The sequence below is a fragment of the Hordeum vulgare genome, chromosome 1H (assembly GCF_904849725.1).
Source record: "Hordeum vulgare subsp. vulgare chromosome 1H, MorexV3_pseudomolecules_assembly, whole genome shotgun sequence".
Classification (NCBI taxonomy): domain Eukaryota; kingdom Viridiplantae; phylum Streptophyta; class Magnoliopsida; order Poales; family Poaceae; genus Hordeum; species Hordeum vulgare.
The window spans coordinates 462,479,028-462,498,975 of NC_058518.1; positions in this window are offsets into that span (position 1 = coordinate 462,479,028).

The following is a 19,948-nucleotide window of genomic DNA, read 5'->3' on the forward strand; positions in this document are numbered from 1 at the left end:
ATTCGCAACTAAGGCTCGACTTTTTTGTTGGGGAACGTCGCATGGGAAACAAAAATTTTCCTACGCGCACGAAGACCTATCATGGTGATGTCCATCTACGAGAGGGGATGAGTGATCTACGTACCCTTGTAGATCGTACAGCAGAAGCGTTTAGAGAACGCGGTTGATGTAGTGGAACGTCCTCACGTCCCTCGATCCGCCCCGCGAACAATCCCGCGATCAGTCCCACGATCTAGTACCGAACGGACGGCACCTCCGCGTTCAGCACACGTGCAGCTCGACGATGATCTCGGCCTTCTTGATCCAGCAAGAGAGACGGAGAGGTAGAAGAGTTCTCCGGCAGCGTGACGGCGCTCCGGAGGTTGGTGATGATCTTGTCTCAGCAGGGCTCCGCCCGAGCTCCGCAGAAACACGATCTAGAGGAAAAACTATGGAGGTATGTGGTCGGGCAGCCGTGAGAAAGTCGTCTCAAATCAGCCCTAAAACCTCCGTATATATAGGTGGGAGGGAGGGGAGGAGGCAGCCTCAAAACCTAAAGGTTTGGCAGAAATTGGAGGTGGAGGAGTCCTACTCCAATCCTACTTGGAGTAGGATTCCACCTTCCCACTTGGAAACTCTTTCCACCTTGTGTTTTTTCCTTCTCAAACCTTATGGGCCTTAGTGGGAACTTATTCCAGCCCACTAGGGGCTGGTTTATCTCTTCCCATAGCCCATGAGACCCCTTGGGGCGTGACACCCCTCCCGATGGTCCCCGGCACCCCTCCCGGCACTCCCGGTACACTACCGATGAGCCCGAAACTTTTCCGGTAATGCACGAAAACCTTCCGGTAACCAAATGAGGTCATCCTATATATCAATCTTCGTTTCCGGACCATTCCGGAAACCCTCGTGACGTCCGTGATCTCATCCGGGACTCCGAACAACATTCGGTAACCAACCATATAACTCAAATACGCATAAAACAACGTCGAACCTTAAGTGTGCAGACCCTGCGGGTTCGAGAACTATGTAGACATGACCCGAGAGACTCCTCGGTCAATATCCAATAGCGGGACCTGGATGCCCATATTGGATCCTACATATTCTACGAAGATCTTATCGTTTGAACCTCAGTGCCAAGGATTCATATAATCCCGTATGTCATTCCCTTTGTCCTTCGGTATGTTACTTGCCCGAGATTCGATCGTTAGCATCCGCATACCTATTTCAATCTCGTTTACCGGCAAGTCTCTTTACTCGTTCAGTAATACAAGATCCCGCAACTTACATTAAGTTACATTGCTTGCAAGGCTTGTGTGTGATGTTGTATTACCGAGTGGGCCCCGAGATACCTCTCCGTCACACGGAGTGACAAATCCCAGTCTCGATCCATACTAACTCAACGAACACCTTCGGAGATACCTGTAGAGCATCTTTATAGTCACCCAGTTACGTTGCGACGTTTGATACACACAAAGCATTCCTCCGGTGTCCGTGAGTTATATGATCTCATGGTCATAGGAACAAATACTTGACACGCAGAAAACAGTAGCAACAAAATGACACGATCAACATGCTACGTCTATTAGTTTGGGTCTAGTCCATCACATGATTCTCCTAATGATGTGATCCCGTTATCAAGTGACAACACTTGCCTATGGCCAGGAAACCTTGACCATCTTTGATCAACGAGCTAGTCAACTAGAGGCTTACTAGGGACAGTGTTTTGTCTATGTATCCACACAAGTACTGTGTTTCCAATCAATACAATTATAGCATGGATAATAAACGATTATCATGAACTAAGAAATATAATAATAACTAATTTATTATTGCCTCTAGGGCATATTTCCAACAGTCTCCCACTTGCACTAGAGTCAATAATCTAGTTCACATCACCATGTGATTCCAACGAATCCAACACCCATATGGGGTCTGATCACGTCTTGCTCGTGAGAGAGGTTTTAGTCAAAGGTTCTGAAACTTTCAGATCCGTGTGTTCTTTACAAAACTTTATGTCAACTTATAGATGCTGCTACTACGTGCTATTCGGAAATGCTCCAAATATCTACTCTACCATACGAATCCGTTTCACTACTCATAGTTATTCGGATTAGTGTCAAAGCTTACATCGACGTAACCCTTTACGACGAACTCTTCAACCACCTCCATAATCGAGAAAAATTCCTTAGTCCATTAGTTACTAAGGATAAATTTTGACCGCTGCTAGTGATTCAATCATGGATCACTCTCTGTACCTCTCAACATACTTTGAGTCAAGGCACACATCAGGTGCGGTACACAGCATGGCATACTTTAGATTCTACGGCTAAGGCATAGAAGACGACCTTCGTCTATTCTCTTTATTCTGCCGTGGTCGGGTTTTGAGTCTTACTCAAATTCACACCTCACAACGCAACCAAGAACTCTGTCTTCGCTGATCTATTTTGAACTCCTTCAAAAACTTGTCAAGGCATGCATTTTATTGAAACTTTCATTAAGCGCTTTTGATCTATCTCCATAGATCTTTGATGCTCAACGTTCAAGTAGCGCAATCCAGGTATTCCTTTGAAAACTCCTTTCAAACAACCTTATATGCTTTACAGAGATTCTACATCACTTCTGATCCACAATATGTCAACCACATATACTTATCAGAAATTCTATAGTGCTCCCACTCACTTCTTTGGAAATACAAGTTTCTCATAAACCTTGTACAAACCCAAAATCTTTGATCATCTCATCAAAGTGTATATTCCAACTCCGAGATGCTTGCACCAGTCCATTGAAGGATCACTGGAGCTTGCATGCTTGCTAGTACCTTTCGGATGGACAAAACCTTCTGGTTGTATCACATACAATGTTTGCTCAAGGAAATTGTCGAGAAAACAATGTTTTGACATCCTACGTGCAATATTTCATAAATAATGCATCAACAACTAACATAATTCTAACAGACTTTTAGCATCGCTACGAGAGAGAAAGTCTCATCATAGTCAACTGTTTGATCTTATCGAAAACATCTTTGCGACAAGTCGAGCTTTTCTTAATAGTGACTTATCACCATCATCGTCTGTTTTCCTTTAAAGATCCATCTTTACTCAATAGTCCTCTGACCATCAAGTAGTTCTTCCAAAGTCTACACTTTGTTTTCATACATGGATCCTCTCTCGGATTTCATGGCTTCCAGCCATTTGTCGGAATCCGGGCCCACCATCGCTATCTCCATAACTCGTAGGTTCACTGTTGCTCGACAACATGACCTCCAAGACAGGGTTACCGTACCACTCTGTAGTAGTACGCGACCTTGTCAACCTACGAGACTTGTAGTAACTTGATCCGATGCTCGATGATCACCACCATCAGCTTCCACTTCAATTGGTGTAGGCGCCACAGGAACAACTTCCTGCACCCTGCTACACACTGGTTGAAGTGATGGTTCAATAACCTCATCAAGTTCTACTACCCTCCCACTCAATTCTTTCGAGAGAAACCTTTCCTCGAGAAAGGATCCGTTTCTAGAAACAAACACTTTGCTTTCAGATCTGAGATAGGAGATGTACCCAACTGTTTTGGATATCCTATGAAGATGCATTTATCCGCTTTGGGTTCGAGCTTATCAGACTGAAACTTTTTCACATAAGTGTCGAAGCCCCAAACTTTCAAGAAACGACAGTTTAGATTTCTCTAAACCTTAGTCTATACTGTGTCATCTCAACGGAAATACGCGGTGCCCTATTTAAAGTGAATGCGGTTGTCTCTAATGCATAACCCATAATCGATAATGGTAATTCGATAAGAGACATCACAGCATGCACCATACTAAATAGTGCGTGGCTATGACGTTCAGACACATCATCACACTATGATGTTCCAGGTGGCATGAACTGTGAAACAATTTCCACATTGTCTTAACTGTGTACCAAAAACTCGCAACTCAGATATTCATTTCTATGATCATATCGTAGACAGTTCATCCTCTTGTTACGACGAACTTCACTCTGAAACGGAATTGAACTTTTCAGTATTTCAGACTTGTGATTCATTAAGTAAATACTCCTGTATCTACTCAAGTCGTCAGTGAAGTAAGAACATAATGATATCCACTGCGTGCCTCAGCACTCATTGGACTGCATACATCAAAAATGTATCACTTCCGACAAGTTACTATCTTGTTTCATCTCAATGAAAACAAGGCCTTGCTCATGTGGTATGATTTGCATGTCACTAGTGATTCGCAATCAGGTGAGTAAAGATCCATCAGCATGGACCCTCTTCATGCAATTTATACTAACATGACTCAAGCGGCAGTGCCATAAGTAAGTGGTACTATCATCATTAACTCGTATCTTTTGGCACCAATGTGTAACACTACAATCGAGATTCAATAAACCATTGAAGGTGATTATTCAAGCAAATAGAGTAACCATTATTCTCTTTGAATGAATAATCGTATTGCAATAAACACGATCCAATCATGTTCATGCCTAACGCAAGCACCAAATAACAATTATTTAGGTTCAACACCAATCCCGATGGTAGAGGGAGCGTGCGACGTTTGATCATATCAACCTTGGAAACACTTCCAACACGTATCGTCACCTCGCCTTTAGCTAGTCTCCGTTTATGTCGTAGCTTTTATTTCGCGTTACTAATCACTTAGCAACCGAACCGGTATCCAATACCCTTGTGCTACTAGGAGTACTAGTAAAGTACACATCAACATTATGTATATCAAATATACTTCTCTCGACTTTTGCCAGCCTTCTTATCTACCAAGTATCTAGAGTTGCTCCGCCTCAGTGACTGTTCCCCTTATTACAGAAGCACTTAGTCTCGGGTTTGGGTTTGGGTCTCTTCATTAGCGCAGCAACTGTTTTGCCGTTTCACGAAGTATCCCTTCTAGCCCTCGCCTTTCTTGAAACTTAGTGGTTTTCCAAACCATCAACTATTGATGCTCCTTCTTGATTTCTACTTTCGCAGTGTCAAACGTCGCGAATCGCTCAAGGATCATTGTATCTATCCTTGATATGTTATAGTTCATCACGAAGCTCTCAAAGCTTGGTGGCAGTGACTTTTGGAGAACCATCACTATCTCATCTGGAAGATTAGCTCCCACTTGATTCAAGTGATTGTCGTACTCAGACAATCTGAGCACATGCTCAACGATTGAGCTTTTCTCCTTTACTTTGTGGACAAAGAATCTTGTTTGGAGGTTTCGTACCTCTTAACAAGGGCACAAGCATGAAATCACAATTTCATCTCTTCGGAACATCACTTATGTTCCGTGACGTTTTACAACGTTTTCGGCGCCTTGCTTCTAAGCCATCAAGTATCTTGCACTGAACAATCGTGTAGTCATCAGTAACGTGTATGTCGGATGTTCATAGCATCCACAGACGACGCTCGAGGTGCAGCACACCGAGTGGTGCATTAAGGACATAAGCCTTCTGCGTAGCAACGAGGACAATCCTCGGTTTTACAGACTCAGTCTGCAAAGGTTGCTACTATCAATTTTCAGCTAAATTTTCTCTAGGAACATATAAAAACAGTAGAGCTATAGCGCAAGCTACATCGTAATTCGCAAAGACCATTAGACTATATTCATGACAATTAGTTCAATTAATCATATTACTTAAGAACTCCCACTCAAAAAGTACATCTCTCTAGTCATTTGAGTGGTACATGATCCAAATCCGCTATCTCAAGTCCGATCATCACGTGAGTCGAGAATAGTTTCAGTGGTAAGCATCCCTATGCTAATCATATCAACTATACGATTCATGCTCGACCTTTCGGTCTCATGTGTTCCGAGGCCATGTCTGCACATGCTAGGCTCGTCAAGCTTAACCCGAGTGTTCCGCGTGTGCAACTGTTTTGCACCCGTTGTATGTGAACGTTGAGTCTATCACACCCGATCATCACGTGGTGTCTCGAAACGAAGAACTGTCGCAACGGTGCACAGTCGGGGAGAACACAATTTCGTCTTGAAATTTCAGTGAGAGATCACCTCATAATGCTACCGTCGTTCTAAGCAAAATAAGGTGCATAAAAGGATTAACATCACATGCAATTCATAAGTGACATGATATGGCCATCATCACGTGCTTCTTGATCTCCATCACCAAAGCACCGGCACGATCTTCTTGTCACCGGCGCCACACCATGATCATCCATCAACGTGTTGCCATCGGGGTTGTCGTGCTACTTATGCTATTACTACTAAAGCTACATCCTAGCAAAATAGTAAACGCATCTGCAAGCACAAACGTTAGTTATAAAGACAACCCTATGGCTCCTGCCGGTTGCCGTACCATCGACGTGCAAGTCGATATTTCTATTACAACATGATCATCTCATACATCCAATATATCACATCACATCATTGGCCATATCACATCACAATCATACCCTGCAAAAACAAGTTAGACGTCCTCTAATTTTGTTGTTGCATGTTTTACGTGGTGACCAAGGGTATCTAGTAGGATCGCATCTTACTTACGCAAACACCACAACGGAGATATATGAGTTGCTATTTAACCTCATCCAAGGACCTCCTCGGTCAAATCCGATTCAACTAAAGTTGGAGAAACCGTCACTTGCCAGTCATCTTTGAGCAAAGGGGGTTACTCGTGACGATGAAACCAGTCTCTCGTAAGCGTACGAGTAATGTCGGTCCAAGCCGCTTCAATCCAACAATACCGCGGAATCAAGAAAAGACTAAGGAGGGCAGCAAAACGCACATCACCGCCCACAAAACCTTTTGTGTTCTACTCGAGAAGACATCTACGCATGAACCTAGCTCTGATACCACTGTTGGGGAACGTCGCATGGGAAACAAAAAATTTCCCACGCGCACGAAGACCTATCATGGTGATGTCCATCTACGAGAGGGGATGAGTGATCTACGTACCCTTGTAGATCGTACAGCAGAAGCGTTTAGAGAACGCGGTTGATGTAGTGGAACGTCCTCACGTCCCTCGATCCGCCCCGCGAACAATCCCGCGATCAGTCCCACGATCTAGTACCGAACGGACGGCACCTCCGCGTTCAGCACACGTGCAGCTCGACGATGATCTCGGCCTTCTTGATCTAGCAAGAGAGACAGAGAGGTAGAAGAGTTCTCCGGCAGCGTGACGGCGCTCCGGAGGTTGGTGATGATCTTGTCTCAGCAGGGCTCCGCCCGAGCTCCGCAGAAACACGATCTAGAGGAAAAACTATGGAGGTATGTGGTCGGGCAGCCGTGAGAAAGTCGTCTCAAATCAGCCCTAAAACCTCCGTATATATAGGTGGGAGGGAGGGGAGGAGGCAGCCTCAAAACCTAAAGGTTTGGCCGAAATTGGAGGTGGAGGAGTCCTACTCCAATCCTACTTGGAGTAGGATTCCACCTTCCCACTTGGAAACTCTTTCCACCTTGTGTTTTTTCCTTCTCAAACCTTATGGGCCTTAGTGGGAACTTATTCCAGCCCACTAGGGGCTGGTTTATCTCTTCCCATAGCCCATGAGACCCCTTGGGGCGTGACACCCCTCCCGATGGTCCCCGGCACCCCTCCCGGCACTCCCGGTACACTACCGATGAGCCCGAAACTTTTCCGGTAATGCACGAAAACCTTCCGGTAACCAAATGAGGTCATCCTATATATCAATCTTCGTTTCCGGACCATTCCGGAAACCCTCGTGACGTCCGTGATCTCATCCGGGACTCCGAACAACATTCGGTAACCAACCATATAACTCAAATACGCATAAAACAACGTCGAACCTTAAGTGTGCAGACCCTGCGGGTTCGAGAACTATGTAGACATGACCCGAGAGACTCCTCGGTCAATATCCAATAGCGGGACCTGGATGCCCATATTGGATCCTACATATTCTACGAAGATCTTATCGTTTGAACCTCAGTGCCAAGGATTCGTATAATCCCGTATGTCATTCCCTTTGTCCTTCGGTATGTTACTTGCCCGAGATTCGATCGTTAGCATCCGCATACCTATTTCAATCTCGTTTACCGGCAAGTCTCTTTACTCGTTCCGTAATACAAGATCCCGCAACTTACATTAAGTTACATTGCTTGCAAGGCTTGTGTGTGATGTTGTATTACCGAGTGGGCCCCGAGATACCTCTCCGTTCACACGGAGTGACAAATCCCAGTCTCGATCCATACTAACTCAACGAACACCTTCGGAGATACCTGTAGAGCATCTTTATAGTCACCCAGTTACGTTGCGACGTTTGATACACACAAAGCATTCCTCCGGTGTCCGTGAGTTATATGATCTCATGGTCATAGGAACAAATACTTGACACGCAGAAAACAGTAGCAACAAAATGACACGATCAACATGCTACGTCTATTAGTTTGGGTCTAGTCCATCACATGATTCTCCTAATGATGTGATCCCGTTATCAAGTGACAACACTTGCCTATGGCCAGGAAACCTTGACCATCTTTGATCAACGAGCTAGTCAACTAGAGGCTTACTAGGGACAGTGTTTTGTCTATGTATCCACACAAGTACTGTGTTTCCAATCAATACAATTATAGCATGGATAATAAACGATTATCATGAACTAAGAAATATAATAATAACTAATTTATTATTGCCTCTAGGGCATATTTCCAACATTTTTTGTCCGAATTGCAAGTCCACCGTCAATTCACAACTCGGGCTCAAACTTTTATTGTCCTTATTCACAACTAGCGGTTTTGGGATGATTGCAACCATTTTGATCCCTTCTTATTTAACTATTTTCTCAATTTGGTTTTCTCTTTTTTTTCATGTTCGCTTTTCAATTTTTTCTACTCTTCTTTTCCTTCTTCTTTTTTCAATTTTCTGAAACTTTTTCAAAATTAAGAAGATTTTTTAAATCATGAATGTTTTCAATTTTATGAACATATTCTATTCTGCAAACAAATTTTTAATCATGGATATATATTTTTACAATCCATAAACATTTTTTGAATGAACAATCAATTGTTTAGTACTTGTTTTACAATAATTTAGTGTATTTAAAGAAATCTTCATTGTGTATGGTTAAAAAGTCCATCATTTATAAAATAGTTCACTTTATTGCAAGGAAAATAGTGTGTATTCCGAAAATGATCATCATATATTAGAATATAGTTCACTGTATATTAGAATTTTTTTATATTTGTTAACATTTTTATAATTTGAATTTTTTTATATAAATTCGTGAACATGTTTTTTGAAATATGTTCTAATCAAACTTTGCTCCTTACTAGAAATTAATTATAGAAATATAAGAGTGAAAATGCAAAAAACAAAAAGCAAAAAAATTCATTGATAGCCAAGAAGCTAGCAATGAGAGACCTACTTGTAAATGTATAACTAGCGATTTTTTTTTCTTTTCCTTAGAAGAAACTAGCGACCAAGCTTCTTTATACGGGTAGTGATACGCCTCCAACGTAACTATAATCTTTGATTTTTCCATGTTGTTATATTATCAGTCTTGAATGTTTTATGATCATTTTATAGCAATTTTATATCATTTTTAGGGACTAATCTATTGACATAGTACCCAGTGCCAGATGCTATTTTTTCCTTCACAAAAAATCAATACGAGATGAAGTCCAAATGCCACGAAACTTGTTGGAGATTTTTTATGGACCGGAAGGAAAATTGGACACCAAGGATGATCACCAGAGGAGTCCCAGGCGGCTCACTATGCACCAGGACGCGCCCAGGGCCCCTGGCGTGGCCTCGTGGCTAGTGGGGGCCTCGAGCATCTCCTCCATCGTCTCTAAGCTCTATAAATACCCCAATATTCCAGAATCCCTCGAGGAGTCGAAGAAAAATCGTTTCAGCCGCCGCAAGTTCGAGAAGCCACGAAATCCAATCTAGAGTCCGTTCCGTAGAGGAACACAATCACACATGGGTTCATCATCCTCATTGATGCTCCTTCGAGGATGCGTGAGTAGTTCATATCAGACCTACGGGCCCGTAGGTAGTTGTTAGATGGCTTTCTCTCTCTCCTTTTGCTTCTCAATACAATGGTCTCTTGGAGATCTATTTGATGTAACTCATTCTTTTGCGGTGTGTTTGTTGGGATGTGATGAATTGTGATTTTATGATCAGATCTATGAAATTATCCATTCTTGATTATTATATCCTCGTATCGCTTCTCCGATATTTGGTTTTTGTCTGGCCAACTTGATCTTTTATCTTGCAATGGGAAGAGGTGCTTTGTGATGGGTTCGATCTTACGGTGCTCAATCTCAGTGACAGAAGGACACATGACACACATGTATCGTTGCTATTAAGGATAAAACGATGGGGGTTTATTTCTACATGAATAGATCTTGCCTACATCATGTCATCGTTCTTAAGGCATTACTCTATTTCTCCATGAACTCAATACACTAGATGCATGCTGGATAGCGGTCAATGTGTAGAGTAATAGAAGTAGATGCATGCAGAAGTCGGTCTACTTGTCTTGTACGTGATGCCTATATACATGATCATTGTCTTGGATATCTCATCATAATTATTTGCTCTTCTATCAATTGTCCAACAGTAGTTTGTCTACCCACCATTTTCTATTTTCTCGAAAGAAGCCACTAGTGAAACCTACGACCCCCAGGTCTATTTTACATCATCTATTTGCAATATCTATTTTCCTATTCGTGTTTCCATTTTATTTTATCTTTTATTTATAGATCTATATTATCCAAAAACCCAAAAATACCTTGATGCATTTTATTTGCCATCACTTTATTTGCATCTATCAATCTACCCTTTATTTTACCCACGAGGGATTGACAACCCCTACACGCGTTGGGTTGCGAGGATTTGCTATTTGTGTGCAGGTGCCGCTTACATAGTCTTGTAGATCTTTCTACTGGATTGATATCTTGCGTTCATAACTGAGGGAAATACTTGTTGCCGCTGTGCTACATCACCCTTTAAGCTTGGAAAGAAGCCAACGGAAATCAGCGGGGAGTCGGTGTTGGAAATATGCCCTAGAGGCAATAATAAATTAGTAATTATTATATTTCCTGTTTCAGATGATCGTTTATTATCCGTGCTATAATTGTATTGAATGGCAACATAAATACATGTGTGGATACATATACAAAATATTGTCCCTAGTAAGCCTCTAGTTGACTAGCTCGTCGATCAAGGATGGTTAAGGTTTCCCAGCCATAGACAAGTGTTGTCACTTCATGACGGGATCACATCATTAGGAGAATGATGTGATGGACAAGACCCAAACTGTAAACGTAGCATATGATCGTGTCATTTTGTTGCTATTGTTTTCTACATGTCAAATATACATTCCTATGACCATGAGATCATGTAACTCGCTGACACCGGAGGAATGCCTTGTGTGTATCAAACGTCGCAACATTACTGGGTAACTATAAAGGTGTTCTACATGTATCTCCAAAGGTGTCCATTGAGTTAGCATGGATCAAGACTGGGATTTGTCACTCCGTGTGACGGAGAGGTATCTCAGGGCCCACTCGGTAATAAAACATCACAAACAAGCCTTGCAAGCAATGTGACTAAAGAGTTGGCCACGTGATCTTGTATTACGAAACGAGTAAAGAGACTTGCGGTAACGAAAATGAAATCGGTATGTCGATACCGACGATCGAATCTTGGGCAAGTAACATGCTAAAGGACAAAGGGAATGATATACGAGATTGTGTGAATCCTTGACCTAGAGGTTCAACCGATAAGATCTTCTTAGAATATGTATTTGATATACAGGATTGTGTGAATCCTTGAAATAGAACCGAGAGCTCTGGAATGGTCCGGAGGTAAAGATTGATATATAGGAAGTCCTGTTTTGGTCACCAGAAAAGTTGCGGGCTCATTGGTAGTGTACCGGGAGTGCCGGGAGGGTGCCGGGGACCATCGGGAGGGGTGTGACGACCCAAGAGCCTTGTGGTCTATGAGAAGAGGTGGACCAGCCCCTGGTGGGATGGCCAAAGCCTCTCTCAAGGGCCCATGTGGTTAGGAGAAGAGATAAAAGGCAAAGAACTTTTAAAAGGAAGGGAAAGGAGGAGTCCTCCCAAAGTAGGCCACCTTCCCACAAGGAGGTGCACTCCTCCTTTGGTTCGGCCGACCCCTATCCTTGGAGGAGGGGCCAAGGCAGACTCCTATCCTATCCTCCTATATATACTAGAGGTTTTGAGGGGTTTTGAGATACAATAATCAGCCACGTGCTGCCCTCTCTCTAGATCTGTTTCTCCCCTAGTCTAGTTTTCAGCGGTGCTTAGGCGAAGCTCTGTTGGACTAGCTCCACCACCATCGCCGTCACGTCGTCGCGCTGTCGGAGAACTCATCTACCTATTCGCCCCCTCTAGCTGGATGAAGAAGGCGGAGATCATTGTCGAGTTGTACGTGTGCTAAACGCGGAGGTGTCGTCCGTTCGGTGCTAGTTCGGGACGGATCGTGGGACGACGGTGATTTGGATCGCGAAGACGTTCCACTACATCAACCGCCTTTCTTAACGCTTCCCGCTTAGCGATCTACAAGGGTATGTGGATCCGATCTCCCTCTCGTATATGATCATCACCATGATAGGTCTTCGTGTGCGTAGGAATTTTTTTGTTTCCCATGCAACGTTCCCCAATAGTGGCATCATGAGTGAGGTTCATGCATAGATGATATCTCGAGTAGAACACAAAAGAGTTATTGGGCGTTGATGTTCAATTTGCTGCCCTCCTTAGTCCTTTCTTGATTCAGCGGCATTGTTGGATTGAAGCGGCCTGGACCAACTTACTCGTACGCTTACGAGAGACTGGTTTCATCGACTGACATGCAACTTGTTGCATAAAGATGACTGACGGGTGTCTGTTTCTTCAACTTTAGTTGAATCGGATTTGACCGAGTCGGTCCTTGGAGAAGGTTAAATAGCAATTTGCATATCATCGTTGTGGCTTTGCGTAAGTAATATGCGATCATACTAGATACCCATAGCAGCCACGTAAAGCATGCAACAACAAATTAGAGGACGTCTAACTTGTTTTTGCAGGGTATGCTTGTGATGTGATATAGCCAATGACATGATATGATATATTGGATGTATGAGATGATCATGTTGTAATAGTTAAATATCGACTTGCACGTCGATGTTATGACAACCGGCAGGAGCCATAGGGTTATCTTTAAAAAAATGTGCTTGCACATGATCTTGCTATATCGCTAGGTAGTAGCTTTAGTAGTAACAACATAGATAGCGCGACAACCTCGATGACAGCACGATGATGGAGATCATGGTGCGGCGTCAGTGACAATGGAGATCATTCCGGTGCTTTGGTGATGGAGATCAAGAAGCACAAGTTCATGGTCATATCATGTCACTTATGATTTGCATGTGATGTTAATCCTTTTATGCACCTTATTTTGCTTAGGACGACGGTAGCATTATAAGGTGATCCCTCACTAAAATTTCAAGATAAAATTGTCTTCTCCCCGACTATGCACCGTTGCGACAATTCGTCGTTTCGAGACACCACGTGATGATTGGGTATGATAGACTCACCGTTCACATACAACGGCTGCAAAACAGTTGCACATGCGGAACACTCGTATTAAACTTGACGAGCCTAGCATGTGCAATCATGGCCTCAGAACACAAGAGACCGAAAGGTCGAGCATGAATCATATAGTTGATATGATCAACATGGAGGTGTTCACCATTGAAACTAATCTCAACTCACGTGATGATCGGACTTGAGTTAGTAGATTTGGATCATGCGACACTCGAATGACTAGAGGGATGTCTATTTGAGTGGGAGTTTATAAGTAATATGATTAGCCGAACTCAATTGTCTTGAACATAGTCTAAGTAATCTTTGCAAACTTTTATGTTGTAGATCAAATGGCTCGCGCAGTAGCAACCCTGAATTTTAATACATTCCTAGAGAAATCTAAGCTGAAAGATGATGCAAGCAACTTTGTTTACTGGGCTTGCAATCTGAGGCTTATCCCCACGGCTGGCCAAAAGCAATATGTCCTTGATGCTACGCTAGGTGATGCACCACCCGCTACGGTGACCCAAGATGTTTTGAACGCTTGGCAACCCCGTTAGGATGACTACTCATTGGTTCAATATGCAATTTTGTATGGCTTAGAACCGAGACTTCAAAGACGTTTTGAACGTCATGGAGCATATGAGATGTTCCAGGAGTTGAAGCTTACCTTTGAGAAGAATGCTCGGATCGAGAGGTATGAGACCTCCGGTAAGTTCTATGCTTGCAAAATGGAGGAGAACAGGTGTGTCAGTGAACACATACTCAGAATGTCTGGGTACTCTCACCGTCTAGCTGAGTTGGGGATTGAACTCCTGCAAGAGGCTATCACTGACACAGTTCTTCAATCACTGCCACCTAGCTATAAGAGCTTTGTGTTGAACTGTAACATGCAAGTGATGAATAAGTCACTCGCCGAGCTGTTTGCGATGCTGAAAGTCGCAGAGTCAGAAATCCAGAAAGAGCATCAAGTGTTGATGGTTAATAAGACCACCAGTTTCAAGAAAAATGACAAAGGAAAGAAGGGTAACTCCAAGAAGAGTGGCAAACCTGTTACCCTCCGATGAAGAAACCCAAGGCTGGACCTAAGCCGAAAACTGAGTGTTCTTATTGCAAGGGAACTGGTCACTGGAAGCGAAACTGCCCCAAGTATCTGGCCGATAAGGAGGCGGCCAACGCCAAACAAGGTATATTTGATATACATGTTATTGATTTGTACCTCACCAGCTCTCGTAGTAGTGCCTCGGTATTTGATTCCGGTTTTGTTGCTCACATTTGCAACTCGAAATAGGAACTGCGGAATAAACAGAGGCTGGCGAAGGATGAAGTGACGATGCGCCTGGGAAATGGTTCCAAGGTTGATGCGATTGCCGTCGGCACACTCTCACTTCAGTTACCATCGGGATTAGTGATGAACTTAAATAATTGTTATTTAGTGTCTGTGTTGAGCATGAACATTATACCTGGATCTTGTTTATTGCGAGACGTTACTCATTTAAGTCATAGTATAATGGTTGTTCTATTTATATGGGTAATATACTTTATGGTCATGCACCCAATGTGAGGGGTTTGTTCATATTGAGTCTCGATTGTGATGACACTCATGTCCATAACATTGAGACCAAAAGATGTAGAGTTAATAATGATAGCGCCACTTTCTTGTGGCACTGCTGCTTAGGTCATATTGGTGTAAAGCGCATGAAGAAACTCCATGTTGATGGACATTTGGAGTCACTTGATTTTGAATCACTTGACACATGCGAACCATGTCTCATGGGCAAGATGACTAAGACTCCGTTGTGCGGAACAATGGAGTGCGCAAGTGACTTGTTGGAGATCATACATACTCATGTGTGTGGACCGATGAGCATAGAGGCACGCGACGGATATCGTTGATTTCTGACCTTCACTGACATTTGAGTAGGTATGGTTATATCTACTTGATGAAGCACAAGTCTGGAACATTTGAAAAGTTCAAGCAATTTCAGAGTGAAATTGAAAATCATCGTAACAAGAAGATCAAGTTCCTACGATCTGATCGAGAAGGTGAATATCTGAGTTACGGGTTTGGTGCTCACTTAAGACAATGTGGAATTGTCTCACAGTTGACACCGCCTGGAACACCACAGCGCAATGGTGTGTCCGAACGTTGTAATTGTACTTTATTAGATATGGTGCGTTCTATGATGTATCTTACCGGTTTGCCGTTATCATTTTGAGGCTATGCATTGGAGACAACTCCATTCACTTTAAATAGGGCACCATCAAAATCTATTGAGACGACATCATAAGAGTTGTGGTATTGCAAGAAGCCAAAGCTGTCGTTTCTTAAAGTTTGGGGATGTGATGCTTATGTCAAAAAGCTTCAGCCTGAAAAGCTGGAACCCAAAGCGGAAAGGTGCGTCTTCATAGCTTACCGAAAAGAGACAGTTGGGTATACATTCTATCTCAAATCCGAGGGCAAAGTGTTTGTCTCTAAGAACAAAGCTTTTCTTGAGAAAGAGTTTCTCTCGAAAGAATTGAGTGGGAGGAAGATAGAACTTGATGAGGTTGTAGGACCTCTACTTCAATGAGATGGTGGCGCAGGGCAGAAAGAAATTTCTGTCAAGGCAATACCAGTTGAAGAGGAAGCTAATGATGGTGATCATGAAGCTTCAGATCAAGTTACTATCGGACCTCGTAGGTCGACAAGAGCATGTACTGCTCGTCAGTGGTACGAGAATCCTGTCTTGTCAATCATGTTGTGGGACAACAATGAGCCTGCGAATTATGGAGAAGCAATGGTGGGCCCAGATTCCAATAGATGGTTAGAAGCCATGAAATCCGATATAGGATCTATGTATGAAAACAAAGTATGGACTTTGGAAGTATTACCTGAAGGTTGAAAGGCTATTCAGGACAAATGGATCTTTAAGAAGAAGACAGACGAGACGGTAATGTGACCGTTTATAAAGCTCGACTTGTGGCAAAGGGTTTTTCACAAGTTCAAGGAGTCGACTACGATGAGACATTCTCACCCGTAGCGGTGCTTAAGTCCGTCTGAAACATGTTAGCAATGGCCGCAATTTTCGATTATTAAATCTGGCAGATGGATGTCAAAACGGCATTCCTTAATGGGTTTTTAAGGAAGAGTTGTATATCATGCAACCCGAAGGTTTTGTCGATCCAGAGAATGCTGACAAAGTATGCAAACTCCAGCGATCCATTTATGGTCTGGTGCAGGCATCTCGGAGTTGGAATCAACGCTTTGATGAGGTGATCAAGGCGTTCGGGTTTATACAAGGTGTTGGAGAAGCTTGTATTTACAAGAAAGTGAGTGGGAGCTCTATAGCGTTTCTAATATTATATGTGGATGACATATTACTGATTGGAAACAATGTAGAGCTTTTGGAAAGCGTAAAGGATTACTTGAATAAAAGTTTTTCAATGAAGGACTTGGGAGAAGCTGCTTACATATTGGGCATAAAGATCTATAGAGATAGGTCAAGGCGCCTGATAGGACTTTCACAAAGCACATACCATGACAAAGTTTTGAAGAAGTTCAAAATGGAACAATCCAAGAAGGGGTTCTTGCGTGTGTTACAAGGTATAAAGTTGAGTAAGACCCAATGCCTAGTAACTCCAGAAGATAGAGAAAAGATGAGTGTCGTCCCCTATGCTTCAGCCATAGGGTCTATCATGTATGCAATGTTGTGCACAAGACCGAATATCAGCCTTGCCATAAGTATGGCAGGCAGGTTTCAAAGTGATCCAGGAGTGGAGCACTGAGCAGCAGTCAAGAATATTCTGAAGTACCTGAAAAGGACTAAGGAAATGTTTCTCGTTTATGGAGGTGACGAAGAGCTCGTCGTAAAGGGTTACGTCGATGCAAGCTTCGACACTGATCTAGATGACTCTAAGTCACAAACCGGATACGTGTTTATTCTTAATGGGGGTGCGGTAAGCTGGTACAGTTCCAAGGAGAGCATCGTAGGTGATTCTACATGCGAAGCTGAGTACGTAGCTGCCTCAGAGGCAACTAAGGAGGGTGTCTGGATGAAGCAGTTCATGACAGATCTTGGAGTTGTGCCGAGCGCACTAGATCCATTAAATTTGTTCTATGACAACATTGGTGCCATTGCTCTAGCCAAGGAACCAAGGTTTCATAAAACACCACAATGCCATCCGCGACTATGTCAAGGATGAGGACATAAATATTTGCAAAGTGCACACAAATATGAATGTTGCAGATCTGCTGACTAAGCCTCTTCCACGAGCAAAGCATGATCAACACCTGAACTGTATGGGTGTTAGATTCATTACATTGTAAATCACATAGAGATGTGAAGCTAGATTATTGACTCTAGTGCAAGTGGGAGACTGTTGAAAATATGCCCTAGAGGCAATAATAAAATAGTTATTATATTTCTTGTTTCAAAATGATCGTTTATTATCCGTGTTATAATTGTATTGAATGGAAATATCAATACATGTGTGGATACATAGACAAAATACTATCCCTAGTAAGTCTCTAGTTGACTAGCTCATTGATCAAGGATGGTTAAGGTTTCCTAGCCATAGACAAGGGTTGCCACTTGATGACGGGATCACATCATTAGGAGAATGATGTGATGGACAAGACCCAAACTGTAAACATAGCATATGATTGTGTCATTTTGTTGCTATTGTTTTCTGCATGTCAAGTATACATTCCTATGACCATGAGATCATCTAACTCACTGGCACCCGAGGGATACCGTGTGTATGTCAAACGTCGCAACATTACTGGGTAACTATAAAGGTGCTCTACATGTATCTCTGAAGGTGTCCATTGAGTTAGCATGGATCAAACTGGGATTTGTCACTCCGTGTGATGGAGAGGTATCTTGGGGCCCACTCGGTAATACAACATCATAAACAACCCTTGCAAGCAATGTGACTAAAGAGTTAGCCACGGGATCTTGTATTATGGAGCGAGCAAAGAGACTTGACGGTAACGAGATTTAAATAGGTATGTGGATACCGACGATCGAATCTCGGGCAAGTAACATACCGAAGGACAAAGGGAATCATATACGGGATTGTGTGAATCCTTGACATAGAGGTTCAGCCGATAAGATCTTCGTAGAATATGTAGGATCTAATATGGACATCCAGGTCCCGCTATTGGATATTGACCGGAGAGTGCCTCGGTCATGTCTGCATAGTTCTTGAACCCGCTGGGTCTGCACACTTAAGGTTCGATGACGTTTCGGTATAGTTGAGTTATAGGTGTTGGTGACTGAAGGTTGTTCGGAGTCCCGGATGGGATCCTGGACGTCACGAGGAGCTTTGGAATGGTCCGGAGGTAAAGATTGATATATAGGAAGTCCTGTTTTGGTCACCGAAAAAGTTTCGGGCTCATCGGTAGTGTACGAGGAGTGTTGGGAGGGTGTGGGGGGACCACCGGGAGGGGTGTGACGACCCAAGAGCCTTTTGGGCTGTGAGAAGAGGTGGACCAGCCCCTGGTGGGCTTGCCAAAGCCTCTCTCAAGGGCCCATGCGGCTAGGAGAAGAGATAAAAGGGAAAGAACTTTTAAAAGGAAGGGAAAGGAGGAGTTCTCCCAAAGTAGTCCACCTTCCCACAAGGAGGTGGACTCCTCCTTTGGTTTGGCCGACCCCTCTCCTTGGAGGAGGGGCCAAGGCAGACTCCTCTCCTATGCTCCTATATATACTAGAGGTTTTGAGGGTTTTTGAGACACAATAATCAGCCACGTGCTGCCCTCTCTCTAGATTTGTTTCTCCTCTGGTCTAGTTTTCAGCGATGCTTAGGCGAAGCCCTGCTGGACTAGATCCACCACCATCGTCGTCATGTCGTCGCACTGTCTGAGAACTCATCTACCTCTCTGCCCCCTCTTACTAGATCAAGAAGGCCGAGATCATCGTCGAGATGTACGTGTGCGGAACGCGGAGGTGCCGTTCGTTCGACGCTAGATCGGGACGGATCGTGGGACGGCGGCGATTTGGATCGTGAAGACGCTCCACTACATCAACCGTGTTTCTTAATGCTTCCCACTTAGCGATCTACAAGGGTATGTGGATCCGATATCCCTCTGTAGATGTCATCACCATGATAGGTCTTCGTGTGCGTAGGAAGTTTTTGTTTCCCATGCAACGTTCCCCAACAGTCAGGTAGCTAGTGACTAGATGCTGAAAGTGCATTATATCGATTAGAAGGGGGTGAATAGGCAATTTTTACAAATTCATCATTGAGGTATTTCTTCTTGAGGAATTTGCTAAGTGACGAAATACTTGAAGTGAATAAAATATTCAAGTGTATGCATAACATGGTTGTAGTATAGCCGTCATGATGAAATGAAGCATACATAGAGTATAAGTAGCCTATAAATAGGATATGCAGGCGATAGACAAGGTGAGTGAAGAATTTGTGTTAAGGTAATTGAGAAAGTCTTCAGTCAAAGTCGCCAAACAGTAATGATCAATTTCA